This window comes from Lissotriton helveticus, chromosome 5_1, assembly GCF_964261635.1.
Source record: "Lissotriton helveticus chromosome 5_1, aLisHel1.1, whole genome shotgun sequence".
Lineage (NCBI taxonomy): Eukaryota > Metazoa > Chordata > Amphibia > Caudata > Salamandridae > Lissotriton > Lissotriton helveticus.
In genome coordinates, this window is record NC_136065.1 from 1,637,853,832 (window position 1) to 1,637,867,448 (window position 13,617).

The following is a 13,617-nucleotide window of genomic DNA, read 5'->3' on the forward strand; positions in this document are numbered from 1 at the left end:
GGCGCATCTTTTGCACCGCCGCTGCGTCACAAAAGTGACGCAACGGCGGCGCAAGGGGCTTGTAAATATGCCCCTAAATGTCTAATCCCAATAAACTATTTTAAAGTGAAGTCTGATCGAGAGAAAACAAAGCACAATTAGAAGAGGTATAATACTGCAATATATGGTAGACACTCAAGCACAAGAACAAACGTTACGTAGGCAATGGTGGCACACTTGTGCAAGTATCTAAAGCAAACAAAATGTAGGAGGTAGCGTAGCAAACAGTATGTTACAACAAGAGAAGTGACGTGTGCATGTTACTAAGGAGTACCAAACGCAGGTAGAAGGATAATACTGAAATGGACACTGAAACACAAGAACAAACGTCACGTTCGTAGGCAATGGTTGCACTTGTGCAATGATGTGCAAGTATCAAACCAAACAAAATGCCATTACCGCGCAGACTAGTCCCAGGCCTATCGTGCTGCTGACTGCCCAATGTCGAAGAAGGAAGAAAGCTAAGCCTGGTGCACCCGCCCGAAGAGGGCCGTGTTTTCGTTTGTTGTGCCAGTAAAAAAAAGCATTTACTTGTACTGAATCTGATCAGTTCATTTGCGTGCCACTGCGCTGCCACATTTATTTTTACTTACTTAGTTCATGCAGTAATAGTATTCACTGCATATTAATAAATAAATGTAAATTATATATTATTTCTCTCTCACGTCTCACCGTCCAAATTTGAAGGGGAGAGAGACCACGACGGCGAAGAATAGTGGTGCAGAAGTCTCTGATGTCGTCGCGTATCAATTCTTTATTCTCTGCACCACCGCGTACGCACTCTTGTATCCACTCCGACCTCCCTGACGGGTGCGTGACTACGCAGTGACACGTCAGAGCAGGTGCGCACAGCGCGCGGGGGCTGTCCCAGGGCCGCCATTGGTAGAGCTAAGATTGACGGCCCTGGGACCAAACTGCTGGGTTTGCAGCGCCGATCCGCATCGCACCACCAGTGACGATCATCACAATCCATATATCTGGTGCGGTGCGTGCGTGCGTGGCGGCGTGCGCTTCAAGTTGCACTAAAGCAGCACTAGTGGCCAGGCAGGCAGGCAGCTAAGTAACTAGATTGGTGTCACCCCAGATGGGGTGACACCCGGTGCGGTCCGCACCCCCCGCACCCCTAGTGACGCCACTGAAGTATCGTGAGCGCATTGTCCAAATTTTAGGACTACCTCATCTACGAGAATTAAATACCACATGGTTTCTGTCATTCAGACCAATCTGGCAAGATTGCATCTTACCTGTTGTACGCTGCCTGCTATGTGGAGAAGAATGCGTGTTAGACTCATGTCTCATACTCCCATCAGTCATGCCAACGGATGTTGATACTTTGCTTGAACCAGTAACGGCTCATGCACTGTGTTGTCCCCAGCGGCTACCAATTCCGATGACGGCATTCATTGAGATCTCACAGACCCAAAATGCTGACTGTGAGGTACGAGAGGAAACAGGCGCACAGGTATCATCCACTACGAACATTGCTAATGCAACCAATTCTGATGTCGATGCTTCACATCTATGTGCGATTAGTCTTCTAAACAAAGTAATCCAACTGTCACCTACAATGGTAGATGACTTTTTTACAGACTTTTGCCAAACACTAACAATGACTTTTGATTTGGCACACAGTGTTCTGAGAGACGTTGAATTCGACCTTTATTTTTTAAAACAAAGTTCTAACTTTGGGACTCTTTTTTCTATGATTTAAAAAAAAAAATTCTCTCCAAATTTGTATTTTCCTTTTTTGACACAAGTAATCTGCTTAAAGTAGAACAATTCATAGAGAACAAGAATTCTTTTAAAAACTTCAGAGACAATATTTGACCTTGTCCACATACACAAACAATTTGATGTAATCAGACATGAAATGGTTTTGGCTCTTTTTTCTTCTGAATTCATGAGCCATTTCAGAAATGTATATTTTCTTGATTCATTCAGATAGCATTTGCATTCATCTATATGCTTAGAATGAACTATTCCTTTAAATGCATACAGCACAAATACTCTTTTGTGTACAACCAGTACCACTGCATTTTTATGTGTTTTGTGTGGGTTTTAACACATCATGTTTAAATATGTTTAATGTGTTTAGAACTTAGTAATGATGTACATAAGAAAGTGGAGTGGGTGTTGTATGGCGTTTTAGATTCCGAATGAATTTTCCCGATTCATGCCCTTATATGGATACAATTCGCAATACCCTTATATAGGCATTGAAATCAAGCCCTTATTTAGGCATAGCCCATGCCACCCAAATACAGACATGGCTACTTCCATCCGTTCATCATCGTCACAACGATTTCTTGGAAAACCAGACTCTTAACCAGAAGGGACTTCCCCTTGCCTGGATATTGATTTTGCAAAAAAACAAATTATTATGCATGAACAACTATTCCTTAGGGGTTCATCCATGCCGTTCATATGCCTGACTTTACGTCAAAGCTGGCATTCTTAAACCCCTTCAAGGTATAAATATACCTTCACTAGCTATGGCAAAGCACGTTGTGGTTCGGTGCAGTTCGACTACCTACTTGCCCGACGCAGCTCGCTACAGCAAGTGCCGAAGGAAGCCGACTCTCCAGCTGACGCACTGACAAGAAGCTGTGTTCCTTTGCCGAGAATCCAGCTCCAGTGTTTCTGACTCCCCTTGCGGGGTGTTGGGAAATCAAGTCCGAGACAGAGATACCAACCTCCTTCATTCTAAGGTATGGAGCTGATTAGTACCTAGAGAAACCTTTGGCAGTTCTTGGCAAAAACTAAAACTATGCTAAAGACAATACTTACTTCTTCCTTCGTACTAGCCCTAGGTTAGGTACATTGGGGTAGGCGTATTTTAGAAGCAACAGTTGAGTATTTTAGCACATGTTATTTATCTATGTAATTTTAAATGTCATAGCACTAGACAATGCTATTACAGTTTTATTTTATAATACTATTCTCGCTGTACGCATTATACTTTGCATTCTGTCTAACGATTGTAGCAGTTCACCTGTCTTGCATGAAAAAGAAGACTGTTCAATAAACCCCTTTTATTGAAACACCCGTCTATCTATTTTCTCTGCAACTCTGTAGAAACGAAGCATGCACGATTGACTGAGTAAAATAGTTATCTATTGTTTCCATGACTCTGAAGATATTTGTTATAGTTCTAGGGAAACAAAGTTATCATATTTATGCGGTAGTCTGAAACTAATCCCTTCTTGTGTATTCGAGAAAGTTTCTAGTGACCTCTGAGCTAGCTGGCACTTACAATTAAGTTTAGTATATTCGATACTGACCTCAGTCCTATGTCACATCTATTATTCCAATGCGCAGAGCCTATTGGGAATATAGGAACTACACTACACCAGCTTCCTTTAAAAAATGTTCACTTTTCAAACAAGCGCAGTACCACAAAGTCAGCTGCGTGTTTATTTTCACATTGCGCTTTCACTTTAAGTGAAAGTGCGATGTGAAAGTAAACACGTGGCTGACTTTTGCAAAGCCGAATGAGAAGAAACGGCTTACATATCTATAAATCCAACATCGCCAGGAGCGTGTCATTCTCTGGCACAATCTTTTTGTTACTCACTCACTCTCATTAAAGCTTTAAAAAATGGAGTGCATACTTATCAACCTACCAGCATCTGAAGACTAGCTTTCTTTTAAAAAACGTTCACTTTTCAAACAAGCGCTGGACCGCAAAGTCGGCTCCGTGTTTATTTTCACATCGGGCTTTCACTTTAAGTGAAAGCGCGTTGTGAAAGTAAACACACAGCTGACTTTTCCAAAGCCGAATGAGAAGAAAAAAGTGCACACCGACTAATGAAGGAGTGTGTGTACTGCCACTGGTAAAATATCCAATCCCGGTAGGTGGGGCCAAAAGGAGAGAAGCCGTCAAAAAAGAGGGACGAAGGAGCCTCCTTTTCAAACGTGAGCCTGCCTTTTGCATGGAGAATGGCGGCTGCCAATGAAGAAGATGGGCAGAGCTTCAACTCCGCCTCAGAGAGCTTTGGAATCTATATTGATTCCAAGAAGCCCTTGTAGGACGAGAGCAGCACATGCCCTGCTCATGTCAGGCCGAGACCTAAAAAGGATAGTGCAGGGACAGAGCCTGCCTGAATGAATGCAATCGTCAGATGCTCCATAATATGCCTGTGAGTCACACTAGTGAAAAAGGCAACAAAAAAAAACTGTATCATGGAAATGAAGCGTGGCAGGGAAGTCCATCTGTATAAATAAACAATAAGCTCTTCATAGAACAATTACAAATATCACGATTTACAGTATCCAATGAATTTTCAAATAGCATAAACACAGTAGGCACCAAAGTACAGACAGTACCCCATGAATTGTAAAATAGCCTAAACATAATCTACACAAAAGTACAAATATGGGCAAATGTACATAGTTGATTGCGAAACAGCAAAGAAAGAGGGCATTATATAGGAACATGAGGATTATATAGGACTTTGCACTCTATGGTTGGGGCATGTGACTATGGTGGTTATGGGAAATGTAGTGTTTTAAAAGCTTACATTTGATTGGCTTCTGAAATTAAAGAGTAAAGAAAGAGAAGCATAATTGGAGCTTCAGGTCCTGACAGAATTGTTAGCCAAGTTGACTCTGTTGCTGTGCCTGATTTTCTACCGGCCAGTTACGGATGTTAAAGCTGTGGATTTAAAAGATACAGTTTTTCTCACCTGAAGGTGAGATTTTTCACATTCCTAAATGTACTTAGTGTATTTAAAAAAGGATTTCATATCCATCCTTTCCGGAGAATAAGAAATTGTGTGTGGTCCATTGTCTGAGAGTATATAAAGATGAGACAAGACTGTTGTATCTTGATGGTAGGGGTAAAGTGTTGATATCCTTGTAGAATCTTTTAGGCCAGTGACTTCAGCCACCTTAGCCACTTGGGTTACATGGTTGATAGAAGAAGCAGGTACAGCTGTTTCTCAATCTAGTGCTCATTGAACATGAGGCGCAATGGCTTTGAAGTCTTCCACTTTGATTTTGTGTTCAGAGGGCATTACGAGGGAGCCCCAATGGTCATCAGAATCAACTTTTAAGACTTTCTTTTATAAACCAATTGCTGATGTGGCAGTTGGACAGCTTTAAACAAAGGATTATCAAATACTTCAGTTCTGATATAGAATGAAAAAATTTGCTAGCTCACGCACCAAGAATTATCAGTTCTGTTAAGGACATGGAGGTGAGGATTATCCTACTCAGAATATTTTCATATGTGCATGCTACTTGAAATGTAATAAGGTCTGTCCATGGTATGATATTTGATGATAATGAGTTAAACTATTGGACATTATTATGTTTTTTCCTCATTCCCTCCTAGGGTCAGAAAATAAACAGGAGTGAAATGGAGGATATGTTCCAGGACTGATGTAGAATCTGTTATGCTAACCGAATTAAGCTGAGACCGACATGAATGGGAACTAAAACATGTTGGATTGGTTTGGTTCAGGGATTAACCAGTTGGTTTGAACTTCATGACGTGGTCATCAAATTGGAAGTTTGGTTTGCAGAGTGAAATAAAAGATGGATGCAAAGAAAGAGGCTGAAAAATGGTGTCAGCCATATTTGTTGGTAGCATTGCCTTGTGATCAGTGGAGACTGTTGGGACTCAATCTCATGTTTCTGGGTAATGTACTTTTTTGTTTAGAGTTTGTTGATTGGCTGCTGCAGTAAAGGAATGAGTAAAGTTTAATCCTCACCTCCATGTCCTTATGTAGACTGGAGGCAGAGGAGGTCCCTGAAGAAGATGATACGATACCGTGGGCTGGTCTATGGAACACAGACTTACCTGCATGATCTTCTCTCCCTCTACAGTCGCACTTACCAGGTTCTTCCACCTGTCCGGAAGAGTTAGCAGTCCGGGAACCGGATGGAGACGGTCACGTGACAACCAAAGAAACAATCAATGAGCCAGCCGGCCTTCATAAGGCCGGGCCGCAGTAAACCCAAGTTGAACCGGAGGAGAAAGAAAAGGAACCAAGCAAAGATGAGGATTCCAAGGCTTTGGCAGTTCTAATATCGCTGGCTGCGGAGGACGGAATACTTCCATCCCCCATCTACAGGAGAGTCCTGGTGCCTCTGCCGGTCAGACCGGAAACTGGAGAACCTGTATATCAAACAACGAGTCGTCCGCCACGTTTCAGGAGAAATGTGGCTGAATCATACCTTGCGGAATGCCTGGGATAGGGCTAAAGAAGAGGCAGAAAATCCTAAGCTTTCATTTCCCCAGTTTATAAAAAAGGAGACCTTCTTTATAGAATTGAAAAACTGGGGGCCAAAACCCAACTCTTCGTGTCCAAAGAGTTCAGGGAGCAAATCCTTTTTTTGCTCAATTTATTAGCAGGCCATACCAGGCGAGAATAAAAATGCACAAATGGTCCAACGATATTTTTATTGGCCTGTTATTCATGGCGAAATAAATAAATACTGTCAGGGATGTGAAATCTGTCAACGAAAAAATCCATATCGATCACCAGCCATCCCTCTCCAACCTCTACCCATGATAGAACAACCCTTCAAACATATAGGAATGGATCTGATTGGACCCCTTCCAAAAAGTGAACAGGGTCATACTTATTGCCTAGTCGTTGTTGATTATGCTACGCGACACCATGAAGCGATACCACTTAAATCAGCCAAAACCAGAAATATTTCACGAGTTCTTATTGAAATATTTTTCCTAGTTGCTTTTCCTAAGAAAATTCTCACTGATCAGGGCACCCCCTTTGTTTCTAAACTGATGCAGGAATTATGTAATCTCCAGAGAGTTAAACATCTCAGAACCTCGGTCTACCATGCCCAGACAGATGGGTTGGTAGAACGATATGATAGAACTCTTAAACTTACTCTAAAGAAAATGCTCATGGGGGAAGGTAGGGTGTGGGATCTGCTCCTTCCCTTGGCTCTCTTTGTCATTCGTGGCCAAGTACAAAGTAGCTTTGGGTGCTCCTCATTTAAACATCCCTATGGAAGACAGCACGGAACTTTGTTAGAGATCACTCTAGAAGCCTGTAAAAAGAAAGAAAGATTCTAAGCTAATAAAACTATTAGACTATGTACAGAAACTTAAATCACGCTATTATAATTAAGATAGTCCTTGTAGTCAGATGTAGTGTAGATATATTCATTAGGTTTATTGTCAAGAAAGTCACATCAGTAAATCACAGGAAGATGGTAAGTCCATATGACGCCCCACCAGGAGCAGCCTCTGTCCTGCTCAGCCTGCCACCAACTGACACTCCACAGCTCCCCAAGCACCCAACATTCCATGATGACCACATCATACCTCCAACATTCCAGTCATCTTCAGGCACATCCATACACACACTGGCTGAGCAGTAGATAGAGGAACCATAGAGAAGGGAAATGCAGCAATAGATTATAACACACGCCTTGGTAAATTATGCAAATTAGCCTACACTCAGCTAGAGAAAAGCCAGAAAAAACTAAAACAATATTATGATAAGGGGAAAAAGTGGAGGGAATATCAGATAGATTATTGGGTCTTTAATATCTCCAAGAAGAAAATGACAGCCAAGTAGAAGGGTCCTTACCAAATTATTAAAAAAATAGGAGATACATCCTACAAAATAACAAGCATTGAAAATGCAATAGGTCTCGCAATAGAAAAGTTTGCCCTTTTGGTGTTTCAAATGTACATTTTTTTTTCAAATTATAAAAGTATTAAATTTGTTTTTTGTAAAGTGAATAGTTATAAAACTACCAAATGTAAAATGTATAGCATTAGTAAAGTTACATGTTTAGTGTTGTCCTTGTTTACATGTATTAATGTGCAAACTTACAATTTTGTGTAAAATGTTATAATTAAAGGTTAGTGACCCAATGATGTTTTTAATTTCTAATGCTACAACTTTTTACATGCAAAAAAGGACAAAACTAACCATGTAACTTTACTAAAGCTATACATTTTACATTTTGTTGAAATATAACTATTCATTTTCCAAAAAAGAAAATCAATACTTTTATAATTTGACTAAATTAGAAATATTTATAAAAATATTACATTTGCAACACCAAAAGGTCAAAATGTTCAATTGTGAGACCTATTGCATTTTGAATAGCAAAATGCAATAAGTTTCGCATTAGAAATGTTGGACCTATTGGTGTTGTAAATGTTATAAATTATTTTTTATTTTATGTTTTTATAATTGCAACTGTCTTAATTTTGTTATAGTAAATGCAAATATTTGTAGAATTTTCAAATGTGACACCTATAGCATTATAAATGCTACATGTTTATTTGTTCAGTGACGTAAATGTATTTATATGAAAAAACATAATGATTTTTTTTTTATAAGCAAATAATAATTACATAATTTTTTTGTACTGTATATTGTTACTACCTTAAAAAAAATGTGTGAGAAGATTATGTGTAGCGTAATTAATTTTTTTTAAAAATGGTGTGTTGCAGTTCGAATAATTTTTTTTTTTGTGTGGTGCTGAGTGATGTTGTTTTTGTGCTGAGTGTTGCCGGTGTTGCGCTAAGTAATGCTGGTGTGTTGCTGAGTGATGCATGGCTGTTGCAGAGTGTTGCTGTCGTGTTGTCCAGTGTGGTGTTTATTGATGCAGGTGTTTTACTGTGTGGTGCTGTGGTGGAACTTAGTGTTACTGTTGTTGTGTTGACTTATGTTGTGTTGATGCTGAGTGATGTTTTTTTTTGTGCTGAGTTTTTATGTGGTGGTGCTGAGTGTTGCTTTTTTGTTGCCGATTTGAGCATGTGTTTTGCTGTGATGGTGTGTATTACTGCTGTAGTGTTGATGAGTTTTAGTAGTGTATTGTATGTTGTGGCGTTATGTTTAGTGTGTGATATATTTTTTATGTGATGTTGTGTGAGTGTGTTGCATGTTCTTTTTGTATTTGAATGTGTGAGCGTATGTGTTATATGTAAGTATTAGTAATGTGTGTTAATGTATTGTGTTTTAACGTTGTGTATAAAGTTTTTTGTTTTTTAAATGGCGGATGCTATGTTTTCCTTTTTACGTTTGTTCCGTTGTGTGTTTCGCGTTCTAGTCTTTTGTGAACTTTTAGTGTATTTTAACTATGACGTAATTTCTAGCCAATCGCAGCACTACGTTTTGTGACGTAACGTTGCGTTTGACGTGCGTCAACCGGGACTTTCCCAGATGTTCGTCAACCTTCGCGTGTGAAAGCCGTGTTGTTCTTCCGGTCTTGTTCCAGCGTCGTTTGACAGGTAAATTGAAATTGTAATACTATATACTTTATTATGTGAATGTATTATACTTTTCTTTGATATTTGCGTTCATGTTTATCACTGACTACTAATTTGCTACTTTTGTGTATCGCGACTTCTTTGTATTTAGCGTATGTACTTAATATTTAGTTCTCTATTTATGGAAAATTTAAATTTGTGGATGTGCAATGTTTTAATGTATTGTTTTGTAATTTATAGCAATGTATTTATTTAATGTGACTGTTATAGTGTACATTGTAGACATTTCTTGCTTTAGCTCTAGTAGAATGGTGATTAGATATTCTAATTACCCTTCTTTATCACCTGTTATGTTTTTTTTTATGTATTAAGGTATTGGCACTTTTATATCGTTCTGTAGCTTTGATTAACTTTTTGCTTCATTATTTTATTTATTGTATGTACAGTATTGGTGTTCGATTTTCAATGACATGAGTGTTTGACTTCGGTTGTATTTGTAATTGATTTATGTTTGTTAAGTGGAGTATTTTATTTGGCGTATGTACAGTATTGGACTTATATTTAGAATTCCATGACTTGTTTATTAGGTAGTAAGTTCGTATTTATTCGCTGTTATTTTTTGCTTGTTATTTGTTCCTTCTTTCCATAAAATCATTGAGTTGTTTATTAGGTAGTAATTTCTGTCCCATTTGGAGTAAATTTTGGCTTGTTCTTTTGTCCTTCTTTAGTTTTTTGTTTTCTTGTTGTTAATCTAATTGCACGGAGATATTTATATTTTTAGCTTTTAATGTTATTTGTAAAGTTCAGTACTTATTGCAATGTAATTTTTTCTCGAAAATATCTTTTTCTTGCTGACTGATTGTGTAGTGTAGCTGAGTGTTGCTGTGTGTGTGTTGAGTGATAATCTGTTGGTGTGTAGTGATAATGTTGTGTTGCATAGTAATGGTGTAGTCGTAATTTGTGTTGCTGAGTGATGTTGTGGTGGTGCTAAGTTGTGCAGTGTTGTATGAGTGATGTTTGAATGGTGCATAGTAATGCTGGTGTGGGGCTAAGTGATGCTGTGGTGTTGCTGAGTGGTGCTGTGTTGGTGTGCAGTGGTGGTCAGTGATTGTGATGTGGTGTTCAGTGATGCTGGTGTGGACATGAGTGATGCTGGTGTATTGTTTACTGATGATGGTGTTGCGATGAGTGATGCTGTTGTGCGTTCGACTGATGCTCGTGTGTATTGTTTAGTGTTTATGTTGTTGAGCTGACTTATGCTGTGTAGTTGTGCTTTGGTGGTGCTGAGGTGTGCAGTGTTGTTGCTTTTGTGCGCTGCGTGATGCTCTGGTGTTGGTCATTGTGTGGCGCAGTGTCCATAATGCATTTAATGAGCCATAGCTGTGTGGGTGCATTGAATGGATATGAGAACTTATGACGAGTAGTGGTGGAGGGGCCCATAAGGGATTTGGGTAGCAAGCACACTGTGTGAAGTGCTAACTGAGAAGCCCTGTAGGAGTTTGAAGAGAGAGGCCTATTACAAGCCAGAATGAGGATGTTGAAAGTGCATTGACTTTGTACATTCGTGACATATGTATTTTTGGGACAGCACGGTCTGCAATGTATCCCTGAGTTATATGGCTGTGCAGGCGCATGCTACTTCCTGGTGCTGGTGTACCTAAAGGTGGGACGAGGGGTGGGTGCTATGTATCCTGTACGTATTTAGAGGAGTGTGCATGTGTGTGTGCTTGCATCCCTTAACTGTTGCACGTTATTTTAGAACTGTTTTTCGATTTCAGCCAAAACTCGTAACATAAAGTAAATTACCACTGTTGCACGTTATTTTGGAACTGTTTTTCGATTTCAGCCAAAACTCGTAACATTTTTTTAAAAAAAAGAACAGTGCTGCGGATGTGGCCCTTATTGTGTGTGTGCCTACTTTTAAAGCATGCTGTGTGTGTACGTGTTGGAAGTATGCAGTAACGTCTGTTTGTGTGTGCCTTGTTAAAGCATGTACTAACAGCTGCTGTTGTGTGTGCCTGGTGGCTACATGTGCCCCAAACTGCATGTGTTATGTCTGTCTGTTGTAAAAGTGTGCACACATGTCTGTTGCTGTATGTTCCTGGTGCAAAATAATGCACTGTGGACTAATGATATTTGGTGGTGGAAGTATTCCCTTAACGCCATAATTGTGTGTATGCCGAATGGAAAAGACATCTTTCCTTTGTAAAAAATGATAAGATAAGTAATTGTATGCACTGTCTGTTGGTGCTGTGTGTCTACGTGTTGGAAGCATGCAGTGACGGGTGTCGGTGTGTGTGACTGTTGTAACAATGTACTAAACGGTACATAATCGGTGGAGCTGTGTCGGTGGAGCTGGGTGGTGGGTGCATCTAGTGAGCTGTGTGGTGGGTGCATCTGTTGAGCTGTGTGTTGGGTGCCTCGGTGGAGTTGTGTGGTGGGTGCATCGGTGGAGCTGTGTGGTATGTGCCTTGGTGGGGCTGTGTGGTGGGTGCCTTTGTGGAGCTCTGTGGTGGCTGCCTTGGTGGTGAGGACATCTGTGGAGCTTTGTGGTGGGTGCATTGGTGGAGCTGTATCGGTGGAGCTGTGTGGTGGTTGCCTCAGTGGAGCTGTGTGGTGGGTGCATTGGTGGAGCTGTGTGGTGGGGGCATCTGTGGAGCTCTGTGGTGGGTGCTTCGGTGGATCTGTGTCGGTGGAGCTGTGTGGTAGTTGAATCAGTGGAGCTCTGTGTTAGTTGCATTGGTGGAGCTGTGTTGGTGGAGCTGGGTGGTGGGTGCATCTGTTGAGCTGTGTGGTGGGTGCATCGGTGGAGCTGTGTGGTATGTGCCTTGGTGGAGCTGTGTGGTGGGTGCCTTTGTGGAGCTGTGTGGTGGGTGCCTTGGTGGAGCTGTGTGGTGGGGGCATCTGTGGAGCTCTGTGGTGGGTGCATCGGTGGAGCTGTATCGGTGGAGCTGTGTGGTGGGGGCATCTGTCTAGCTGTGTGGTGGGTGCTTCGGTGGAGTGTGTGGTAGGGGCATCTGTGGAGCTCTGTGGTGGGTGCATCGGTGGATCTTTGTCGGTGGAGCTGTGTGGTGGTTGCATCAGTGGAGCTCTGTGTTAGTTGCATCGGTGGAGCTGTGTCGGTGGAGCTGGGTGGTGGGTGCATCTGTTGAGCTGTGTGGTGTGTGCATCTGTTGAGCTGTGTGGTGGGTGCCTCGGTGGAGCTGTGTGGTGGGTGCATCGGTGGAGCTGTGTGGTATGTGCCTTGGTGGAGCTGTGTGGTGGGTGCATCGGTGGAGCTGTGTGGTGGGGGCATCTGTGGAGCTCTGTGGTGGGTGCATCGGTGGAGCTGTGTCGGTGTAGCAGTGTGGTGGTTGGCTTGGTGGGGCTGTGTGGTGGGTGCCTTTGTGGAGCTGTGTGGTGGGTGCCTTGGTGGAGCTAGTCTGTGGCATGTGTGTGTTTATGTAAATGAAATTGTACAGTGGGGCGCACGTTACAGACGGGATGGGGGGGGGGGTGAGATGAGTCAGCTAGATGGGAGAGAGGCTGTGTGTTTGTAATTTCCGTAAAAGAAAAGTTGCCCTATGACCTAAAACACATTTTTTAACATTTTGCATGCAGTTTTTGTTGCAAAACATAAATTATGTTAAGCAAACGTTATTTGAATGACGCCGACAAAGTAATTAGCTTTTATGTGCAAGCCTGTAGATTTAATTTAAAGTAATAGCATCCCTCGCACCATGGCATTTTTAAATGCCTTTTATGTACATTTCAACTTTTGTGCGCTTGGATAAATGTGCATTGTGCAGAAAGTGAAGACCCAATAGGAGAGAGGATATGGGATGCGTGATAGCGTGCTAGAGAGAAAGGTGCTGTAATCAATGCGAGTGACCAGAAAAAAGCGTGCAATAACTGAAGAGCCAATGGGAGAGGGGCTGGGAACTGCGTGATAGCGTGCTGGAGAGAAAAAACAGCGTGCAATAACTGAAGAGCCAATGGGAGAGAGGCTGGGAACTGCGTGATAGCGTGCTGGAGAGGAAAAACAGCGTGCAATAACTGAAGAGCCAATGGGAGAGAGGCGAGGACATGGGTGTTAAAGTGCGCGTGAGGGGAGAGTGAAAGCCGTGGGCAGTGAATAAATTAGGGGAGGAGAAATGCCTGAGGCGCTGCGCACGCTAGGGATGGCCGTGGGAGGGAGGCTTGTCGCTTTGATGTGCACGCGCTTTTTATGTCAATGCGCTTGCGCATTGAGCTTGCTTTTCACGGGCACTGCATGGAATCGCCATGGAATCGCAGGATGGTTAAACTCTGCCCCTATAGTCTCGCTTCGCTCAATGCGCATGCGCATTGACAGGCGAGACCTAAAAATGATATAGGAGAGAGCCACTGTACCA

General features: G+C 41.7%; 1 long non-coding RNA gene across 1 annotated transcript in view; it reads left to right on the plus strand.

Moving 5' to 3' along the window:
- Window positions 1-6,431, plus strand: part of LOC144755672 (uncharacterized) — an 83,546-nt gene extending 77,115 nt beyond the window's left edge. The window contains exon 2 of the long non-coding RNA XR_013594948.1: window positions 5,375-6,431. This is a non-coding gene — a long non-coding RNA (uncharacterized LOC144755672). The remainder of the gene's footprint in view (window positions 1-5,374) is intronic.
- Window positions 6,432-13,617: the final 7,186 nt, after the last annotated feature.